Source organism: Ceratotherium simum, chromosome 19 (genome assembly GCF_057802395.1).
Source record: "Ceratotherium simum simum isolate JZ-2026a chromosome 19, ASM5780239v1, whole genome shotgun sequence".
NCBI classification, from domain to species: domain Eukaryota; kingdom Metazoa; phylum Chordata; class Mammalia; order Perissodactyla; family Rhinocerotidae; genus Ceratotherium; species Ceratotherium simum.
Window position 1 is genome coordinate 20,648,787 of NC_141918.1, and position 19,405 is coordinate 20,668,191.

Here is a 19,405-nt window from a genome sequence, read left to right on the forward strand (position 1 = left end):
TGGATTAAGCCATGTTGTGAGTGCTGTGAAGAAAACCTCAGGATGCTCCAAGAGGAGAAAACATGATTCCTCATTTATGTGTGTCCATATTTTCTTGAAACATTCTCTAAATCTCATGCTCTGCTGTAGTATGACATCATCCACTAAGATGAATCCAAAAGTACTAGGCATAAGATTAGTGTATTTTGGTTTTGAAGTTATAGTTTATTTTGTTCCTGTTTTATTTTTTGGTGAGGAAGGAATGGGAGAAAGCAGATCATAGGGAGCAAGAGGTAAAATAAGATAAATAAATAAAGACTAAAAGCAGGAATCTTTCATGGCAAAAATAAATAAAATTTTATAAAATGCAAGTGGTCCTGAAAAACAGTCTTCTAAAACCAAACTGTTGACAAATAATTTTAAATTCAAGAAAATGTTTCTTGAAACCTCACTGCTGAAGGGCTCTCCACTAAATCTTGCCATAAAGCAGAGATCATGCATAAAAATGATTATCTCCTCTACCCCAACCTTATTTCCATTTCTATTATTTGTAAATTTTAATTTTCAATCAAGTTTGCTGCGCATCCAACAACGGGGAAGGACCACTCTAAGTAAAAAGGGTTACATAACTGTCATTCTAAATTCAAACTATTGCATATCACCTCCCAACACCCACCCTGCTCACCCCCAGCAAAAAAAATCATGACCTAGCAAAGGAATTTTTTAAAGAAAATCTGTAATATTCATTTTGAACCTCAACAAATAAAAAGAAAAAATCAAGATGATAAAATGGCTGTATTCTAAACACCAAAGAACAATTTCTCAACATGCATCACAAAATCACAAGGGAGAAAGGATTCAGGGTGAGGTTGTGGTGTTTGTTCATTACCGGGCTCTCCACTGATAGTGTCCCAATGATGCTGCCATTCGGTCAGCCGCCTGCTACTAGTCCTCTGGTCCTCTGCTCAAAGACCAAAGCATCAGGAAAAGCTTTACAAGTTCACAAAGTGCTGATGCAATTGACATACAGCTGGTAAGACCAAGGACCTATACGGAATTCACTGGCCCAGTGTCAACTGTACACACAATAGAAATGCAATTCCTGGATTTTCTCTTACACAAAAAAAGGGGATAGAAGAGCACTAAATACTGCTGTATAAACATCACTGTTTATGCTTATATGGAGTTTTTTCAGTTTTATTATACTTCATTCACGCCCACTTCTCATTTGATTTCTCCTAGCAGATACAGCCTATAAGAGAGTGATACCAGAAAGTGGTATGTGCATGTGTGGGTGTGTTCCATATATACTGAATAATGGCAAGAACCATTTCACTAGAATGGCCCCCAATGTAGACTTGGCCTAATGACTAATGAAATAAATGTGAAAATTCTTCTCATACACAGAATATTTATTATGCTGTAATTGAGTAGAATAAGCAGAATTTAACAGATTCTAGCAGGGACAGTATTCAGCGAAATGATCACGTCAAGTCTCAAATTTATATTAGATAAATAGAAAATGCCCTCTATAAGGGCCACACACTAAATGGATGCTTTATGTAATATGGCTTTTGATATAAGTGTTTGCTGTCTATCCACCAAAAAAATAATTACTAGAAGGATCTTTTCCTGGAACTTTATTCCAACCTAGAATCTAGATATGAGCAAAGACCTTACCAGAGCGAAATTCTAGTATGTGAACTTCAGAGATCATTTCTATTCTGGTTCCTCTTTATGCAAGATGAGGAAAATTAGTAGGACAAAAAGACTGTCTTTAAACTCAGAATGAAAAAAGAAAAATTATTTCACAAAAAGAGCACAGAAAATAGTAAAAGCTTAATTTTATGACATGGATAATTATCACCTGATGAATGGAATAATTATCCAAAGGTAATCAAGTTAATTACATTAGTCTTTTTTGTTTTTTGTATTTGGCTTCCTTTTACCACATATCTATGTTTTTATAGCTAATCCACAGTAACTGAGTACTGAGAGATGTAAATGTGAGGTTCTTAAACATTCTATTTTAACTGCTCATCACAACCAAGGCTGCACCCACGTATCTATATCACTGAGGGTTAAAGGAAAAAATTTGAGTATGTTATAATAACAAAAGAGAAAAACTAAATGTTTCTTAAAATGTTTACCAAGATGTAACCATTTGAAATAAGCATAGAGTAATTACTCCTTTTCAAAAGTGAACTACTCAGAAGCACCCTGCAGTTTGCCATCTTTACCTTGCTTTTGAGAGTATAAATAGGGGCAACGCAGACCATAGGTGGCTTTTCAACTTTCCCTACTTCCATTTTAAAGGCAAAGCCCGGAAATCTGAAGCAACCGAAAATTGAATGTGACTGGCAGTATCTTTCAAACTTGAAGATATAACCAAATAGCTTAAAAATTAAAATAAGAAGCCTGCACTAACTTCCAAACTAACAAAGTAAAAAAGTAAATACTCAAGGACCATAAATAAGACGAAGTTTAGGGCTTAGAAAGAGAAACTGCTGATACCAATAACCTAACAGAAATTTCAAATTTATCAGCAGAGAAAAATGATAAATTACAAAATTAGAGTTAAAAGGAAAAAAGAAAAGTAATCATTTTGCCATCATATCTTGACACATTAGTGTCTGTTTCGTCTTTTCAAAAGGCAACACCCTATAGTGGTTAGTTAAGGTTTTCATATTAACCTGAATAACAAAGATCTCCTATTTGGTACATGACTATAACCTCAGCAACAAAATAGTTTCTTTAGTATAGTCAAATTTAAATCATTTGAGTTGGGATTATAGAATTATAATATTTATCAGAAGATCCCAACAGCAACCAGGACTTCAAAGGGCTACATTTGCTATGTTAAAGAGGAACAAGAAATAAACTCCTTCATGCTGAAAGGTCTTGATCCTGGTGCTAGATGGATGGGGGAAAATAACGTCCTCCATAGGATCTGTAACCACAAACTAGTCCTGAGGTTAAAAAAAAAAGAACCTCAAGCAGAAATCTGATTTAAAATGTGCCCGGGTCAACAGAGCATCCAAGCTAGTAGCAGAAGCAAAATATATTTCCCCTCTGGAAGAACTCACCTTCAACACAGGCATGAAAGAATTACTACAGATAAAATCCCAAAGAAAACAGGCAGCTCATAGTCAAAAATCACAAAACCTCAAAATGATCAAAGCAACATGAGTGATTAAGAGCAGGGGAAAAAACACAAAAACCAATCCACCAAAAGACTTCAATTATAGAAGTTATTTGACAAAGAGTATAAAATAAAAGAATAAATAGTTGAAATTATTAGCAGGAGACAAGCAGATATGAAAAAGAATCAAATAAAGTTCTAGAAATGAAAAATATAACAACTAATATTAAAAACACAATCAAAAAAGTGAAATACTAGAGATAATTGAAGTGAGTTAGTAAACTGCAAGTTGGAACATAAGAAATTTTTCCCAAATGCAACCAAGAGAAAATAATGAAAGATAAGACATTAAAGAGCTAAGAGACAAGGAAGATAACATAGAAGGTCTAACAAACATGCAATTGGAGTTCCAGAAGGTGATTATAAAATTAATAGAGAAGAGAAAATATTCAAAAAGATACTAAATAGAAGTTTTCAGAATTCCTGAAAAATGCTAGTCTCAAATGTAGCCTTTCTAACACTAAGCAGGATTTTTTTAAAAATTCATACCCAGAAACATAAGACTGCAAATTCAGAACCAAGAGAGAGAGGTCAAGAGAATATTTTAAGAAGGAGATTATCTGAATATCCTCAAAAGATTTTAGAAGGAACCAGAGGGAAAAGATAGATTCCCTTACAAAGGAAAAGAAATTAGCTTGACTGCTTAATTCTCAATGGCAACAATAAAATTCAGAAGACAATGGAATGATATTTTTTGAGGTACTGAAAGAAAATAACTGTCAAAATAGAATTCAATACCCAGGGAATCTCTCTTTCAAGAAAGAAGGTGAAATAAAAGGATTGTCACACACAAACAAAAATCTATCGCTCTTGCGCTCTTTCTCTATCTCTTATCCAAGAAGGAATAATGAGATACAAAAGACACTGTATACAACAATAAAAGAAATGTCTAACTTATGAGAGAAAAAACAGGGTACAACTAAAATACTCAATACTCAATAGCAATAACACATAAATTGGAAAAGGGTACCATAAGAGTCAAAAAATTCTTAGGAATTTGCATTTTTTTAAAAGGAGAGTGTATGAGTCGGCTAGGGCTACCATAAGAAAATGCCACAACAGAAATTTATTTTCTAACAGTTCTAGAGGCCAGAAGTCTGCGATCAAGGTGCTGGCAGGGTTGGTTTCTGGTGAGACCTCTCTTCTGGGCTTATAGACAGCTGCCTTCTCACTGTGTCCTCACATGGCCCTTCCTCTGTGCGTGTGCAGAAGGGAAAGAGAGACCTCTGGTGTCTCTGGACATCAGTCTTATTGGATTTGGGCCTCACTCTTTTGACCTCATTTACCCTTAATTACCTCCTTATAGACCCTATCTCCAAATACAATTCACACTGGGGTTAGGACTTCAACGTGAATTTTGAGGGGACACAACTCAGTCTACAACAGAAGGCAAAGAAACTGATTATAACTTTAGACTAGATTAAGATGACCGTGCAGAGTAAAACTGTCTAGGTATCCACTAAGAGAATAAACACCAAGCTTATAGCCAGTCCCCTAACCCTCAAAATAAAAAGAACAGTGAAAAAGGGAGAAAATCAATCTATCAAAAAGAAGGCAACAAAAGAGAGTAGAAAGACAAAGAAAAAGTAGAATAGAAAATACATCATAATATGATAATAAAGAAATCCGAATGTGTCTTCATTCTAAATATAAAAAGATTAATATCTCCAGTTAAAAGCAAAGATCAGCTATATGCTATTCACAAGAGACACATCTAAAAACATAAGAACATAAATCTAACTTCAAAGTCAAAGAGTAGAGAAAGATATATCAAGCTAATCATAATCTGTGGGGAACCCTATACAGTTTTATTAATATCAAAGAAAAAACACATTAAATCAAACAGCACTATTAGAGATTTAGAAGGTGATTACACATGATAAAAGGTTTAATTTACCATAAGGATATTTAAAAATCTAATCTTAAAGGCACCTAATAACAAACCTCAAATATGTAAAGCAAAAGGTGAATTACAGAGATGAAATTGACAAATCTATTATTATAATTTCTCAGTAACTGAATGATCAAGCAGACAAAACCATAAATAAGGATAAAGAAGATTTAAATGGCAAAATTAAAATTTTCATCTTATGGATACACATGGAACACTGCACCCAGAAACTGGAGAATACACATTATTTTCAAGCTACACATGGAACATTTATTAAAAAGAAAACACTAGCTCATGTCCATGAAGCTAACCTCAAAAAGCATCAAAGAACTGGTATGATAGAGACCACATGCTCTGATCATATCACAAGTAGGTTAGAAATCAACAACAAAATATGTTTAGAAATTAGAAAATACCATTCTCAAGAACTCATGAATCAAAGAAATCATAGCAAGTATTTAGCATTGCATGATAACAAAAAACTACATAAAAAAATCTGATAAGCAGCTAAAGTGGTGATTCAAGAGAAATTTACTGTCCTCTAATGATGCAAGATTCACCATTAACGAGCTAAGCACCAACCTAAGAAATTAGAATAATGGCAGAATAAACCTAAAAACATGGAAGAAAGAAAATAAAAGAGCAAAAATGAAAGAGTTAGAAAACAAGCAAATAACAGAGATGATCAGCAAAGCCAAAAGTTGGTTCTTTGCAAAGATTAAGAGAAATGATATATCTCAAGACTGAAGGACAGCGAAAGAGAAAAATTAGCAGCTTCAGGAGTAAAAAAAAAATGGGACATACTACAGATGCAGCAATGAGTAAACAGATAAAAGATATCATGGAAAACTTTATGCTTATACTTTATGCTTTTGAACACCCAGTTACAATAACAAATGACCCCTAACAGTAGAATGGATAAATTGTAAAATTCATACAATAAAACACTAAAGAAAAATGAAAACAAATTATAGCTATGAACATTGATGAATCTCAAAATCATAACAGTGAATAAATGAAGCAAGCTTAAAAATATATATCTATTATATGTAATATATAATAGATATATATAATTCCCTTTATGTGAAGCCCAAAATAATCAAAATTAAAAAATATGCTGCTTTAGGGATAAGGCAAGTGTTGCTTTTAGGTGGGGAATGAGTAAACAGAGGGATTCTACGTATATTATACTTTTTAGCCCTGGTAGTAGGTCCAGAGGTATTCAATTTTTTTTAACTTACAAATACGTTTTATGTACTTTTTTATGTACACTGTACTTCACAATGAATATCCTTTTAAGAAATTATGTAGTAAAATCAGTTTCAAAAGCATATTCTGAACTTTCCCACGTAAACAGCGAATGTCTACAGGATCTCATGAAAACATCTCATGTTTGATCTTTACGTGCCTGTTACATTCCATGCCAAAATACCAAGATATGGTACCTGTTCTTTAAAATATTAAACAGGAAAATGACACTCTTCTAACCAAAAATTCATTCTGAAGTGCTGAAACAGAGGTAAGTGCAGGTCCTAAGGGAACTGAGAACCTCAGTCTGACTTAGAGAAAGGAGGAAAGGAGATTGTTTCTGAAAAAGAATAACTGGCCCAGAAAATATCCTTGGGTGTATGTGTTTACTTTCTCTTTCCTTTTACTGCCAGCACCAAATTCTAAAAATGAAAAATGTATATGAAAACACAAATGGGACTCCGCATCCATTAAGGTCGTTTGATGGCTAAAGATAACTGTACTTATAAAAATGAAGGGGAGAATTTCTCTCTACATGTAACCATCAATCCTTAAGTTTTCACACATGTCCTTTTCCCAGTTTTTGCCCATTTTACATCCCTAGTTTTGTTTCTGGAAGTGACCATGTTTTTGTGATAGCCAGAGTGACACTTTCTGGTTTCTAAAGGTAATTTCTGGCTAAGATGAAATTTTGTACTATTGACAGAAAGGGAGATATAGATAAAATATAGATATATATAGGGATACATACACAGGACATTAAAATTCCAAGAGTTGGCAGCAAAGGGCAAAAAACAGAATATTTTTAAATCTTATAAATGACTACACAGGAAACACTATCTCTTCATTCTACCATACAGCAATTATGTATGCATCAGTACACGTGGGCAGGAGGTCAGGTGGTAATACAATACGGGGACTGAAGGTGAAACAGGGAGAACATTCTCAGGGCACACTATCAACTGCTGTACCTGTTTAGGCGGAAACAGCACTTACAGCCATGACTGAGCACTAACGGACGGTTTGGTGTTGAGGCTGGACCTTACAGCCAAGTCTTTGTAAATATCTAGGGTTAATTCATTGGGATGAAGCTCTAGTCAGTCAGGTCTAGGTTCAAATCCTATCTGACTTGAGTCTTTCAGATTACACTGACCACAAAAAACAGCAGAAGGTAATCAACGAAAACTACGATTAAGCCTACAGATTTTATATTGGGAATAATAAAGTGTCTTGAGGTCAAAGAAAAACATCAATGTCCCTTATCACTACCCAAAAATTCTACATCTAGGACTTTACTCAAAGGGCATAACCGCAGATGTGCACAAAAATTGAACTTTAAGATATTTACTGCTGTGTAGTAGCAAAAAAGGAAAACCCATCTGATATTATGGTATATCCCCAATAAATTATGATACATCCACAGAATGAAATACTATTCAGTATTCAAAATATGTTACAGAAGATCATTCCATGTATGAAATGTGGTTCATCTTTGTATGAAAATTAAAAATAAATATATATAGTAAAGTATAATTTTTAAAATTGAAATATTATAGCATTTTCCTATATATATATAAAAATATACCCCAAAATGTTAACAACCATTATCTCTGGGTGTAATTTTCCTTTTCTTTTCCTTTATTTTTTTGTCTTGCTGGTTTCGCTTTTGGTTTTTTTGGTTTTTTGGCTTGTCTGGATTTTCTAAATTTTCTACAATGTGTCACTTCCAAAATAAGAAAAAATATCTATTATAGCATACAAATAAAGAAGATTTGAAACCTTACAATAGAAACTATACATGAAATATAGACACAAAAATGAGAAGTTCCCAATATCATTGCAGCTTTAAGTAGGAGCAAATTTACCCAAGCCTATTGTGGAAAATGGGGGAACCCTGAATTCAAAACTCATAATATATCATTAAAGAACTCAATACAGACAGTCTCCAACTTACAATGGTTCAGCTTAGGATTTTTTGACCTTACAATGGCGCAAAAACTATATGAATTCAGTAGAAACCATACTTCGAATTTTAAATTTTGATCTTTTCCCAAGCTAGTGATATGCGGTAGGATACTCTTGTGATGCTGGGCTAAAGTTCCCAGTCAGCCACGTGATCACAAGGGTAAACAACCGATACTCTTACAGTCATTCTGTTTTTCATGTTAGTACAGTATTCAATGAATTACATGGGATATTACAGCCATTGTTTTTCACTTTTAGTACAGTATTCAATGAATTACATGGGATATTCAACACTTTATTATAAAATAGGCTTTGTGTTAGATGATTTTGAGCAACTGCAGGTTAATGTAAACGTTCTGAGCACATTTAAGGTAGGCTAGGCTAAGCTATGATGTACGGTAGGTTACGTGTATTAAATGCATTTTTGAATTAATGATATTTTCAACTTACACTGGGTTTATCAGTATGTAACCCCATCGTAAGTCAAGAAAGATCTGCAATTCAAAAGAAGGAAAAATTTCTGAAGAAGTACTGAGTGAGAATGAGCTGAAAGACTTAAAAAACAGATTTTCTGTTAGTGCTGGACAGTGTGAAGCTTTAGAAAGCATCACAGTTTATGCAAAGTTAAACAAAGTGGAGCAGGAAGATGGCTTAATTCATAAACAGTCTGGAGGAAATGGAAAAAATAAGCTAACATGATGAAAAGAATGGATTTTATTAGAAGTACACACTTAGCCAAACATTTTCCCCCCTGGAAGGCAATGGATGCTTTTCCTGGAATAGCCCCTTTCCACTCCAACTCCCTTTGAGGTCCAACTGAGGTGAAAAAACCTGCAGCAGACACCCTCAGCCAGATACTGTACCAACACCTGGTACAGATGTTAACTGATTCTTAGATAACTTTCAGTTGAAAGCCTTATTCTTATCCAAACTTCAAGCATCTTCAAATGCCTGCAGATGTTCTTCCTCTAAAATTACCTATGCATTTATTTTTGTTTAAAAAAAATAGGAAGAGGTGAGGCCACCTCCCTTTGGAAGGTAACAGCTAGAGTAAAAAATCATGTCCCTTCTGCACCACTTCCCCAAGGTAGATGCTTAGCATTTCCACATAAAAAAATTTGCCTAACTGCCTCCAAGTTGAGGAGGAGAGAGAACTAAGATTTTCAAAAAATGAAGAAATTCTTTGAGAAATATTTAACTCAATTAGGAAAAGTAACATATGGATTACAGATATCTCAAAAGGAGAAGAGGGGGAGAAAGGAGCAGAGAGCTTATTCAAAGAAATAATAGCTGCGAACTTCCCAAACCTGGGGAAGGAACTGGATTTGCAAGGACATGAAGCTAACAGAACTCCTAAAACATCAATGCAAAAAGAACTCCCCAAAGGCATATAATGTTAAAACTATCAAAAGTCAAAGACAAAGAAAAAATATTAAGGGCAGCAAGAGAGAAGAAAATAACCTACAAAGGAACGGGCATGAGACTTTCAGCAGATTTCTCAGTAGAAACCTTACAGGCTAGAAGAGAGTGGAATTATATATTCAAAATACTGAAAGACAAAAACTATCAGCCAAGAATACTCTATCCAGTGAAACTACACTTCAAATATGATGGAGAAATACAAGCTTTCCCAGACAAACAAAAGCTGAGGGATGAGGGAGTTCATTGCCGCTAGACCTGCCTTACAAGAAATGACGAAGGGAGCCCTTCTACCTGAAAAAAAAGACAAAAGTTTACAAAGTTTTGAGCAAGGAGATAAATGGACAGACAAAATCAGAAAATTACAACTCCATATCAGAATAGATTAGCAAACACTTAATTATATAAAGGAAAAAGGGAAAGAAAGCATCAAAAATAACTATAAATACTTCAATTTGGTCACAAACTCACAACATAAAATAATTTGCAATAACAAAAACATAGAAGGGGAAGAGGAAAGGGATGGAACCTGCACAAGTTAATGGAGATAAGAGGTTACCACAAAATGTACTATCTCATCTATGAGCTTTTTATACAAACCTCATGGTAATCACAAAATAAAAATCAGAGCAGAGTCACAAATCAATAAAGAAAAAACAGAAAACCACCAAACTGAAATGGCAGACAGAAATACAAGAGAAAAGAAATAATGGAAATATAGAACAACTGGACAACAAAAGATAAAATGGCAGTATTAAGCCTTCATATATCAATAATCACTCTAAATGTAAATGGACTGAATTCACCAATCAAAAGACACAGAGTGGCTGGATGAATTAAAAAACAAGACCCAACAATATGCTGCCTACAGGAAACACATCTCAGCTCTCAAGATAAATATAGTCAGAGGCAAGGGATGGAAAATGATACTCCAGGCAAATGGCAAGCAAAAGAAAGCAGGTGTAACCATACTTATATCAGACAACGCAGACTTCAAGATAAAAAAGATAATGAGATAAAGATGGCCATTATATAATGATAAAAGGGACATTCTACCAAGAAGACATAACACTTACTAATATATATGCACCTAATACAGGAGCACCCAAAGTATATAAAGCAACTATTAACAGACCTAAAGGAAGAAATTGACAGCAACACAATAATAGCAGAGGACCTTAACACCCCACTATGTCACTGGATAGATCATCCAGACAGAAAGTCAACAAGGAAACAGTGGCCTTAAATGAAACACTAAACCAGACGGACTTAATAGATATATATAGAACATTCCATCCAAAAACAGCAGAATACACATTCTTCTCAAGTGCACATGGAACAGTCTCAAAGATAAACCATATGTTGGGAAGCAATGCAAGCCTCAATAAATTTAAGAAGATTAAAATCATATCCAGCATCTTTTCCAACCACAATGGTATGAAACTAGAAATCAACTACAAGAAAAACACTGAGAAAGTCACAAACATGTGGAGACTAAGCAACATGCTACTGAACAACTATTGGATCAATGAAGAAATCAAAAAACACCTAAAGACAAATGAAAATGAAAACACAACATACCAAAACTTATGGGATGCAGCAAAAGCAATACTAAGAAGTAAATTTATAGCAATACAGGCCTACCTCAACAAACAAGAAAAATCTCAAATAAAAAATGCTTACTCTATACCTAAAAGAACTAGAAAAAGAAGAACAAACAAAGTCCAAAGTCAATAGAAGGAGGGAAATAATAAAAATTAGAGCAGTGGGGCCAGCCTGGTGGCGCAAGTGGTTAAGTGCGCACGCTCCACTGCGGCGGCCCGGGGTTCTCCGGTTCAGATCCCGGGCATGCACCAACGCACCGCCTGTCAGGCCATGCTGTGGCGGCATCCCATATAAAGTGGAGGAAGATGGGCATGGATGTTAGCCCAGAGCCAGTCTTCCTCAGCAAAAAGAGGAGGATTGGCAGATGTTAGCTCAGGACCAATCTTCCTCACAAAAGAAAAAAAAAAATAGAGCAGAAATAAGTGAAATAGAGACCAAAAAAACAGTAGAAGGGATCAATGAAACTAAGAACTGGTTCTTTGAGAAGATAAACAAAACTGACAAACCCTTGGCCAGACTCACTAAGAAATAAGAGAGAAGACTCAAATAAAATCAGAAACGAAAGAGGAGAAATTACAATGGACACCACAGAAATACAGGGGATTATAAGAGAATACTGTGAAAAGCTATACGCCAACAAACTGGATGACCTAGAAGAAACGCGTAAATTCTTAGAATCATACAACCTCCCAAAACTGAATCAAGAAGAAACAGAGAATTTGAATAGACCAATCACAAGCAAAGAGATTGAAACAGTAATCAAAAATCTCCCAAAAAACAAAACTCCAGAACCAGACAGCTTCTCTGGTGAATTCTACCAAACGTTCAAAGAAGATTTAATACCTATCCTTCTCAAACTATTCCAAAAAAAAGAAGAGGACAGGATGCTTGCTAACTCATTTTATGAGGCCAACATTACCCTGATACTAAAACCAGACAAGGACAACACAAAAAAGGAAAATTACGAGCCAATATCACTGATGAATGTAGATGCAAAAATTCCCAACAAAACATTAGCAAAAAGAATACAACAATATATTAAAAGGGTCATACACCATGATCAAGTGGGATTTATTCCAGGGATGCAGGGATGGTTTTATATCCACAAATCAATCAATGTGAGACACCACATTAACAAATTAAGAATAAAAATCACATGATCATCTCAATAAATGCAGAGAAAGCATTTGACAAGATCCAACATCCATTTATGATAAAAACTCTCAATAAAATGGGTACAGAAGGAAAGTACCTCAACATAATAAAGGTCATATATGACAAACCCACAGCTAATATCATACTCAACAGAGAAAAACTGAAAGCCATTCCCCTGAGAATAGGAAAAAGACAAGGAGGCCCACTCTTGTGACTCTTATTCAACATAGTACTAGAAGATTCAGCCAGAGCAATTAGGCAAGAAAAAGGTATCCAAATTGGAAAGGAAGAAGTGAAACTCTCACTATTTGCAGATGACATGGTTCTATAACATAGAACACCCTAGAGAATCCACCAAAAACTATTAGAAATAATCAAGAAATACAGTAAAGTTGCAGAGTAAAAAACCAACATACAAAAATCAGTTGCATTTCTACACACTAATAATGAACTAGCAGAAAGAGAAGTCAATAATACAATCCCATTTACAATCACAACAAAAAGAATAAAATACCTAGGAATAAATTTAACCAAGGAGGTGAATCACCTATACACTGAAAACTATAAGGCATTATTGAAAGAAATTAAAGAAGACATAAAGAAATGGAAAGATATTCCAAGCTCAAGGATTGGAAGATTATACATAGTTAAAATGTTCATATTTCCTAAAGCAATCTACAGATTCAATGCAATTCCAAGCAGAATTCCAATGACACTCTTCACGGAAAGTGAACAAAGAATCCTAAAATTTGTATGGAACAACAAAAGACCCCGAATAGCCAAAACAATCCTGAGAAAAAAGAACAAAGTTGGAGGTATCACACTTTCAGAATTCAAATGATACTACAAAGCTATAGGAATCAAAACAGCATGGTACTGGCGAAAAACAGACACACAGATCAAGGAAATAGAATTGAGAGCCCAGAAATAAAGCCACACATCTAAGGACAGCTAATCTTTTACAAAGGAGCCAAGAACATACAATGGAGAAAGGAAAGTCTCTTCAATAAAGAGTGTTGGGAAAACTGGACAACATGTGCAAAAGAATGAAAGTAGACCATTATCTTACACCATACACAAAAGTTAACTCGAAATGGATTAAACACTTGAATGTAAGACGTGAAACCATAAAACTCTTAGTAGAAAATACAGGCAGTATACTCTTTGACATCGGTCTTAGTAGTATCTTTTCAAATACCATGTCTACTCAGGCAAGGGAAACAAAATAAAAAATAAACAAATGGGACTATGTCAGATTAAAAAGCTTCTGCAAAGCAAAGGAAACTATCAACAAAATGAAAAGACAACCCACCAGCTGGGAGAAAATATTTGCAAATCATACATCCAACAAGGGGTTAATTTCCAAAATACATAAAGAACTCAAACAATTCAACAACAAAAAACAAACAACCCAATCAAAAAATGGGCAGAGGATATGAACAGACATTTTTCCAAAGAAGATATACAGATGGCCAATAGGCATTTGAAAAGATGTTCATCACTAATTATTAGGGAAATGCAAATCAAAAGTACAATGAGATATCACCTCACGCCCATCAGACTGGCTATAATTAACAAGACCAAAAATAGCAAGTGTTGGAGAGGATGTGGAGAAAAGGGAACCCTCATACAGTGCTGGTGCAGCCACTATGGAAAACAGGATGGAGATTTCTCAAAAAACAAAACAGAAATATGAAAATATAGAAATACCATAGGATCCAGCTATTCCACTACTGGGTATTTATCCAAAGAATATGAAATCAACAATTCAAAAAGATTTATGCATCCCTATGTTCATCGTAGTATTATTCATAATAGCCAAGACATGGAAGCAACCCAAATGCCCATCAATGGATGAATGGATAAAGATGATGTGGTGTGTATATATACAATGGAATACTACTCAGCCATAACAAAAGACAGAATCTGCCATTTGCGACAACATGGATAGACCTTGAGTGTGTTACGCTAAGCAAAATAAGTCAGACAGAGAAAGACAGATACTGTATGATTTCACTCATATGTGGAAGATAAACACACACACACATAGATAAGGAGAACAGATTAGTGGTTACCAGAGGAAAAGTGGGTGGAGGTAGGTCAAAAAGGGTAAAGGAGTACTTGTGTATGGTGACAGATAAAAACTAGACTATTGGTGGTAAACACCATGCAATCTATACAGAAACTGAAATATGATGCACACCTGAAATTTACACAACATTAAAAGCCAATATGACCTCAATAAAATAAAAAAATTTTAAAAAGAATAAAAAAATAAAATAAAATAAATTTGCATAAAGTATTTTCAAATGCTTTAATGATATAGATTGGGTTAAGTTAATTGAGAGGGAAAAAGTTAACTAAGAAGCTTTGGACAAAAACCTTAAAAGGTATGTAAAGCTTATGACTATAACGACACATAATGGTTTCAACTAAAAATTACCTAACAATCAATTAACATGTATGCCAGGTGATTGGTACAGTATCTGGCTGGAGATGTTTCTTAATCTAAATTGGGCCTGGGAGGATATAATTTCTTTAGCATTATCACCCAAAGGAAATACTGATAATAATCAGTGTTATTATTAATTTCAGTAAGTGACCACTAGGTTACCCTCCTAATTCTAAGTGTACACTCTTTTGCCCAAGATCTGAAAGCTATGTTAAAATTCAACGTTCCCAACTCTTCATTACATTTTTAATGAATATGAATGAGCTTTCCAGAATATTAAACTAGAGTTTCATGCTTGAGTTTTCTGAATCTTCCGTCATACAGACACAAAGGGGAACAAATTACTTTTACCAATCCTGTCCTATTTACTGGCATAGAGTCTAAAAGGCACTTTATCCTATGTGTCAAACTCAAAGACTGAAACAGCTTGCTGTCAGCTTCAGAAACCATTTTTTACAAGAATGGCACAGTGCCTCAAGCCAACTAAACACTAAAGCATGTTGGGCTGCCCACACTGCAAATTATTTGGAATGTTCTCCATGTTTTGTGGTTGCAAAAGTACCTACTTTGTGGATCATCCAGTTGAAATTAGGGCCACATCTGACATTAAACAGAAAATTCCCAGGAAACTGAAACTATAATTGACCAAGATCCCATCAGTTCTGAAAGTCTGTGATCTCAGGTTCAGAGTCAAACATTTCAAACGTTATTTTTTTTGAAAGCCAAAGAGACACAACATAAACTCTGTGAAACACATTACTGTCTATTTCAAGTACACACTATGAACTCATCCTAAATACACACATCATATTTGCCAAAAAAAAAGGAAAAAATTGTTACACGCAATACAGTAAAAGGCATTTGTAGCAAATATAAACACATTTCTGGTAAATGCCTAGCAAACTAAAGCAAAAATCAGTCTAAAAAATTATTTCATTTCATTTCTAATTTTCATACATATACTAAAATCCAGCAGCTTCAGCTGTGGAAATATTCCACCGCTTTGCTTATAGTGACTGAAGCACCATATTACAGGTATTATTTTCCCAAGCATTAACGGGTACCTCTCTCACATCAAACACTTAGGCCATTATTTCACACGCTAGATATCAAAACTTCCCCAAGGTTTGCCTCCCATGCCTTTGAAGTCTATTCTCTTAAGTCCCAGACCTAAGGGGAAGGCCCTGAAGGTCATTTTTGAAGTGTTAAAAGAAGAAAACACTACATTGACAAGCTAAATGTTATCCAAGGGTTCCTCTACTGAAAATAAATTACTGAAGCTTAAGAAATGCCTGACTCAACCACCCATTGGTGGGATAATTCAGTCCATTTTAATAAATATTTGGTTAGGATCGTTGGCATATGGCTCCCTGCTCCAAGCCTTGTGTGAGAACAAGAACATCTTGGAAAACACAGCATTTTTTAACTCAATTGATATTGACAAAAATGCTGAAGAAATGATAAGCCCTAACAGGCTGTTTTTAGCTTGTGATCTTTTAGACCTGTTGTTCATAATTTAAGTGTATTATCAAGTCCCTGAATAGTTTTCCACATTATAGATATATAAATATATATCTCCATAGCTATATATATATATGTACACACACACACACACACACCTAGATATAGATGATATAGATATACATATAGATACAGATATAGATATAGATATATAGATAGATATAGATATATAGGGACCAAGGGAGGGCATGTGAAACCACCACACAGAGTAGGCCTTCCCAGGTATGCTGAGGACCCAGGGCACCCCACCCACCCCTGGCCCTTCTACCTGAGTCTGAATGGGATGGAGGTGTTGGCGGGGGTAACACAACAGCCCCTTACCCCAACTCTCCAGCAGCACCTGGAGGCAAGAGCCCCAACTTCAGGGCCACAATAAAGTTTGCTCTGCTAGGAAAAAAAATAAATATATATTTATATAGATATACACATACATACATATATATCCATAGCTATCTATAGATAGATATGGATTTTGTGATATATTTGTTATATATTTCGTGATACTTATATATTGTTTCAAAAAGAATCATTCACAAAACAATCATCTCAAATCAAACAAACCATACACAAAATCTCAAGGTACTCATATTAATCAATATAATTCTAGGAACTAAGTCACGTCTACCTTAGAACCCCAAATTTTTATTGAATGCAGTACTTTCTTGCCTGGAGTCCACTAAACTTAAGGTAAAACGGTAACTGCAGTTAGGGCTTTAAGTATGTGACTTTTTCTAAGCAAACTTTAAGTTTCAGTTCTGGTATATTTGGCAGCAGAGTGACAAAATTGTGCTCAGGGATGAAAATCTATATCCCAAACAAAATGTTATATTAATGGTTACTCTGGAATGATTTTCTTTCAAAACTTTCTCACTGCAAATAAGACATTTCCTATAATATTATCTATTTTGGTAGTATATTTTTCACACACAAAATTATATGTAAAGCATATACCTGAGAATTTAAATACTTCATGATACTCTTTTCTTTAAACAAGCTCCCACATTCTATTTTTATTTTTCAAAGTAATCTGGATGATATAATCAATTATGTCACTAAAATTATGGCCATGCAACACTTCACAAAATATAAGGACTTTTCATCAACACCTTTATTTGTAGCTGAAATAAAATGTACTGTACCCAATGTGAGTGGAGAAGACAGAAACAGAAATAGACAGGCGTGGTAGAAACCTGGGAGCGTGAGAAAATGGGCTTCCTTCCCCCACAGAACATATGAAAAAAGAAAACTTACCCATTTGTGTAATAAATGTACTTATATATTAGGTTTCGTCAAATAATTACACCTATTACATACCTCATCCAAGGGTAAAATCGTCTGAAGCAACGTCAGATTATGCAAGAAACATCAGGTTTTATTTATGATTCTTAGCAATCCTACTCCTAAAATTAGTTGGAGCCTTCAGAAATCTAAGATATGATGAAAACCAAATTCACTAATAAACAAACAAAAAATCCTATTTTTTAAAAATATGGTTAAAACCTCATTTTACCTCACTGAAAAAAACTGCATCCTACTATGGGGATACCTGTATTTCCTAAGTGTCCAGACCAAGTCTAAATATTTCATCAGGGACTAAATGATCACTTTCAAAATTTGGGTCAGCCCCGGGAGGTCAATTTCATAAAGATATATTGTTGGGAGGTTTTTTTTTTAAGCACCCTGAGCCTCTAGGAAATTTTTTTCTTTAAAAAAAAAAAAAATGAATGTTTCCCAAAATGGGCGGGGGAGGGAGGACTAAAATCAGGGCGACGCTGAAAACCGACCCAGGCTGACAGACAAACAGCGCCGAAAGCTTACCCACATGGGAGAGGCCACCTCTTGGAGCTGTTGGAACCCGCAAGGAGCCTTCCCACCTGGGCAAACGAGGTGAATTTCACCCCTAAAGAGTGACGAGACCACAGTGCAAAAGTTCAAGAGGATTCCATCCCCTTCCTCTCACTCCCAGCGCTTAGCTTCCCGAGGAGAGAGCCCGGCAGTGAGAAACCCGGCACTGGGTGCCAACCTGCAGCCGGCCGGTTTCCTAGAAGGCCTAAGGGCTCCAGCGGGCAGGGATGGGGGCAGGCGGCGGGCGGCGCGGCGAGGCGGCCCCCGGGGAAACCGAGTCCCGGCCGGCCCCACTGTGTGGCGCTGGCTGCTGAAATCACTCCAGTCCGGCTGCAAAAATCCTCCCGAAAACCCCAGCTCCTCCGGCACAACTTCGGTATCACCAGCCTCCTGCTCGCCACACACACCCCCAGTCGCACACCCTTCCCAACGCAGCGGATCAAAGCGCTCCCTGCGGGTCGCTACCTGTCCCGGGGGCCCAGGACCCCGTCTCACCTCATACAAAGGGCTGCGCGCGGGCGCCGGCACAAGAGCCCAGGGAGCATGGCCCCATCCAGTCCCTCCCGGAACTTTCCTGACATAGCACTTCTCTCCTCCGCCGCAGAACACAACGCTACGAGGCAGAGGAGGAGGAGGAAGAGGGGGAGGCGGCGGCGGCGGCGGCGGCGGCGGGAGCTGGAGCAGAAAGTGAGGAGCATCGCGGACGAGCGCCACCGCCTCCCAATCTGCCGAGGGGTTCCCGCCCCCAAGGTAACCAAAGCTCCCTCTTAAAGGCGCCCGCGCGCTTTAGGACCTAGGGGGAGGTGGAGGGGAAGAGGGGCAGGAGGCAAGTAAAGAGGGAGGGGGCAAGCAGAGACGGAGAGACTCCGGAGGCCACCGTCCGGGGTGCCCCAGGCTGCTGCGCTTCTCTTTTCCGGCAGCTCCTCGCCAGGTCTAGTCGCCCCTCCAACAGGGCAAATGTGGGGCAAGTGCTGGGACCCGGCATGGGGGGCCGCCCTCGCCAGTGGCTTGAGCCTCTGCGGCAGTCTTGGCGACTCCGCCCGGTCTCCTAACCGCCCCCATCCCTTTTAGGGTCTCGTCTTCCTGCCCCCACTGCGGCGCCGCCCTCGCCGGCGCCCCCAGA

The 19,405-nt window shown here is 36.6% G+C and overlaps 1 protein-coding gene across 1 annotated transcript in view; it reads right to left on the minus strand.

Moving 5' to 3' along the window:
- Positions 1 to 19,041, minus strand: part of GPR63 (G protein-coupled receptor 63) — a 56,555-nt gene extending 37,514 nt beyond the window's left edge. The window contains exon 1 of the mRNA XM_087443904.1: positions 18,778 to 19,041. The gene's annotated coding sequence lies outside the window, so the exon portion shown is untranslated. The remainder of the gene's footprint in view (positions 1 to 18,777) is intronic.
- Positions 19,042 to 19,405: the final 364 nt, after the last annotated feature.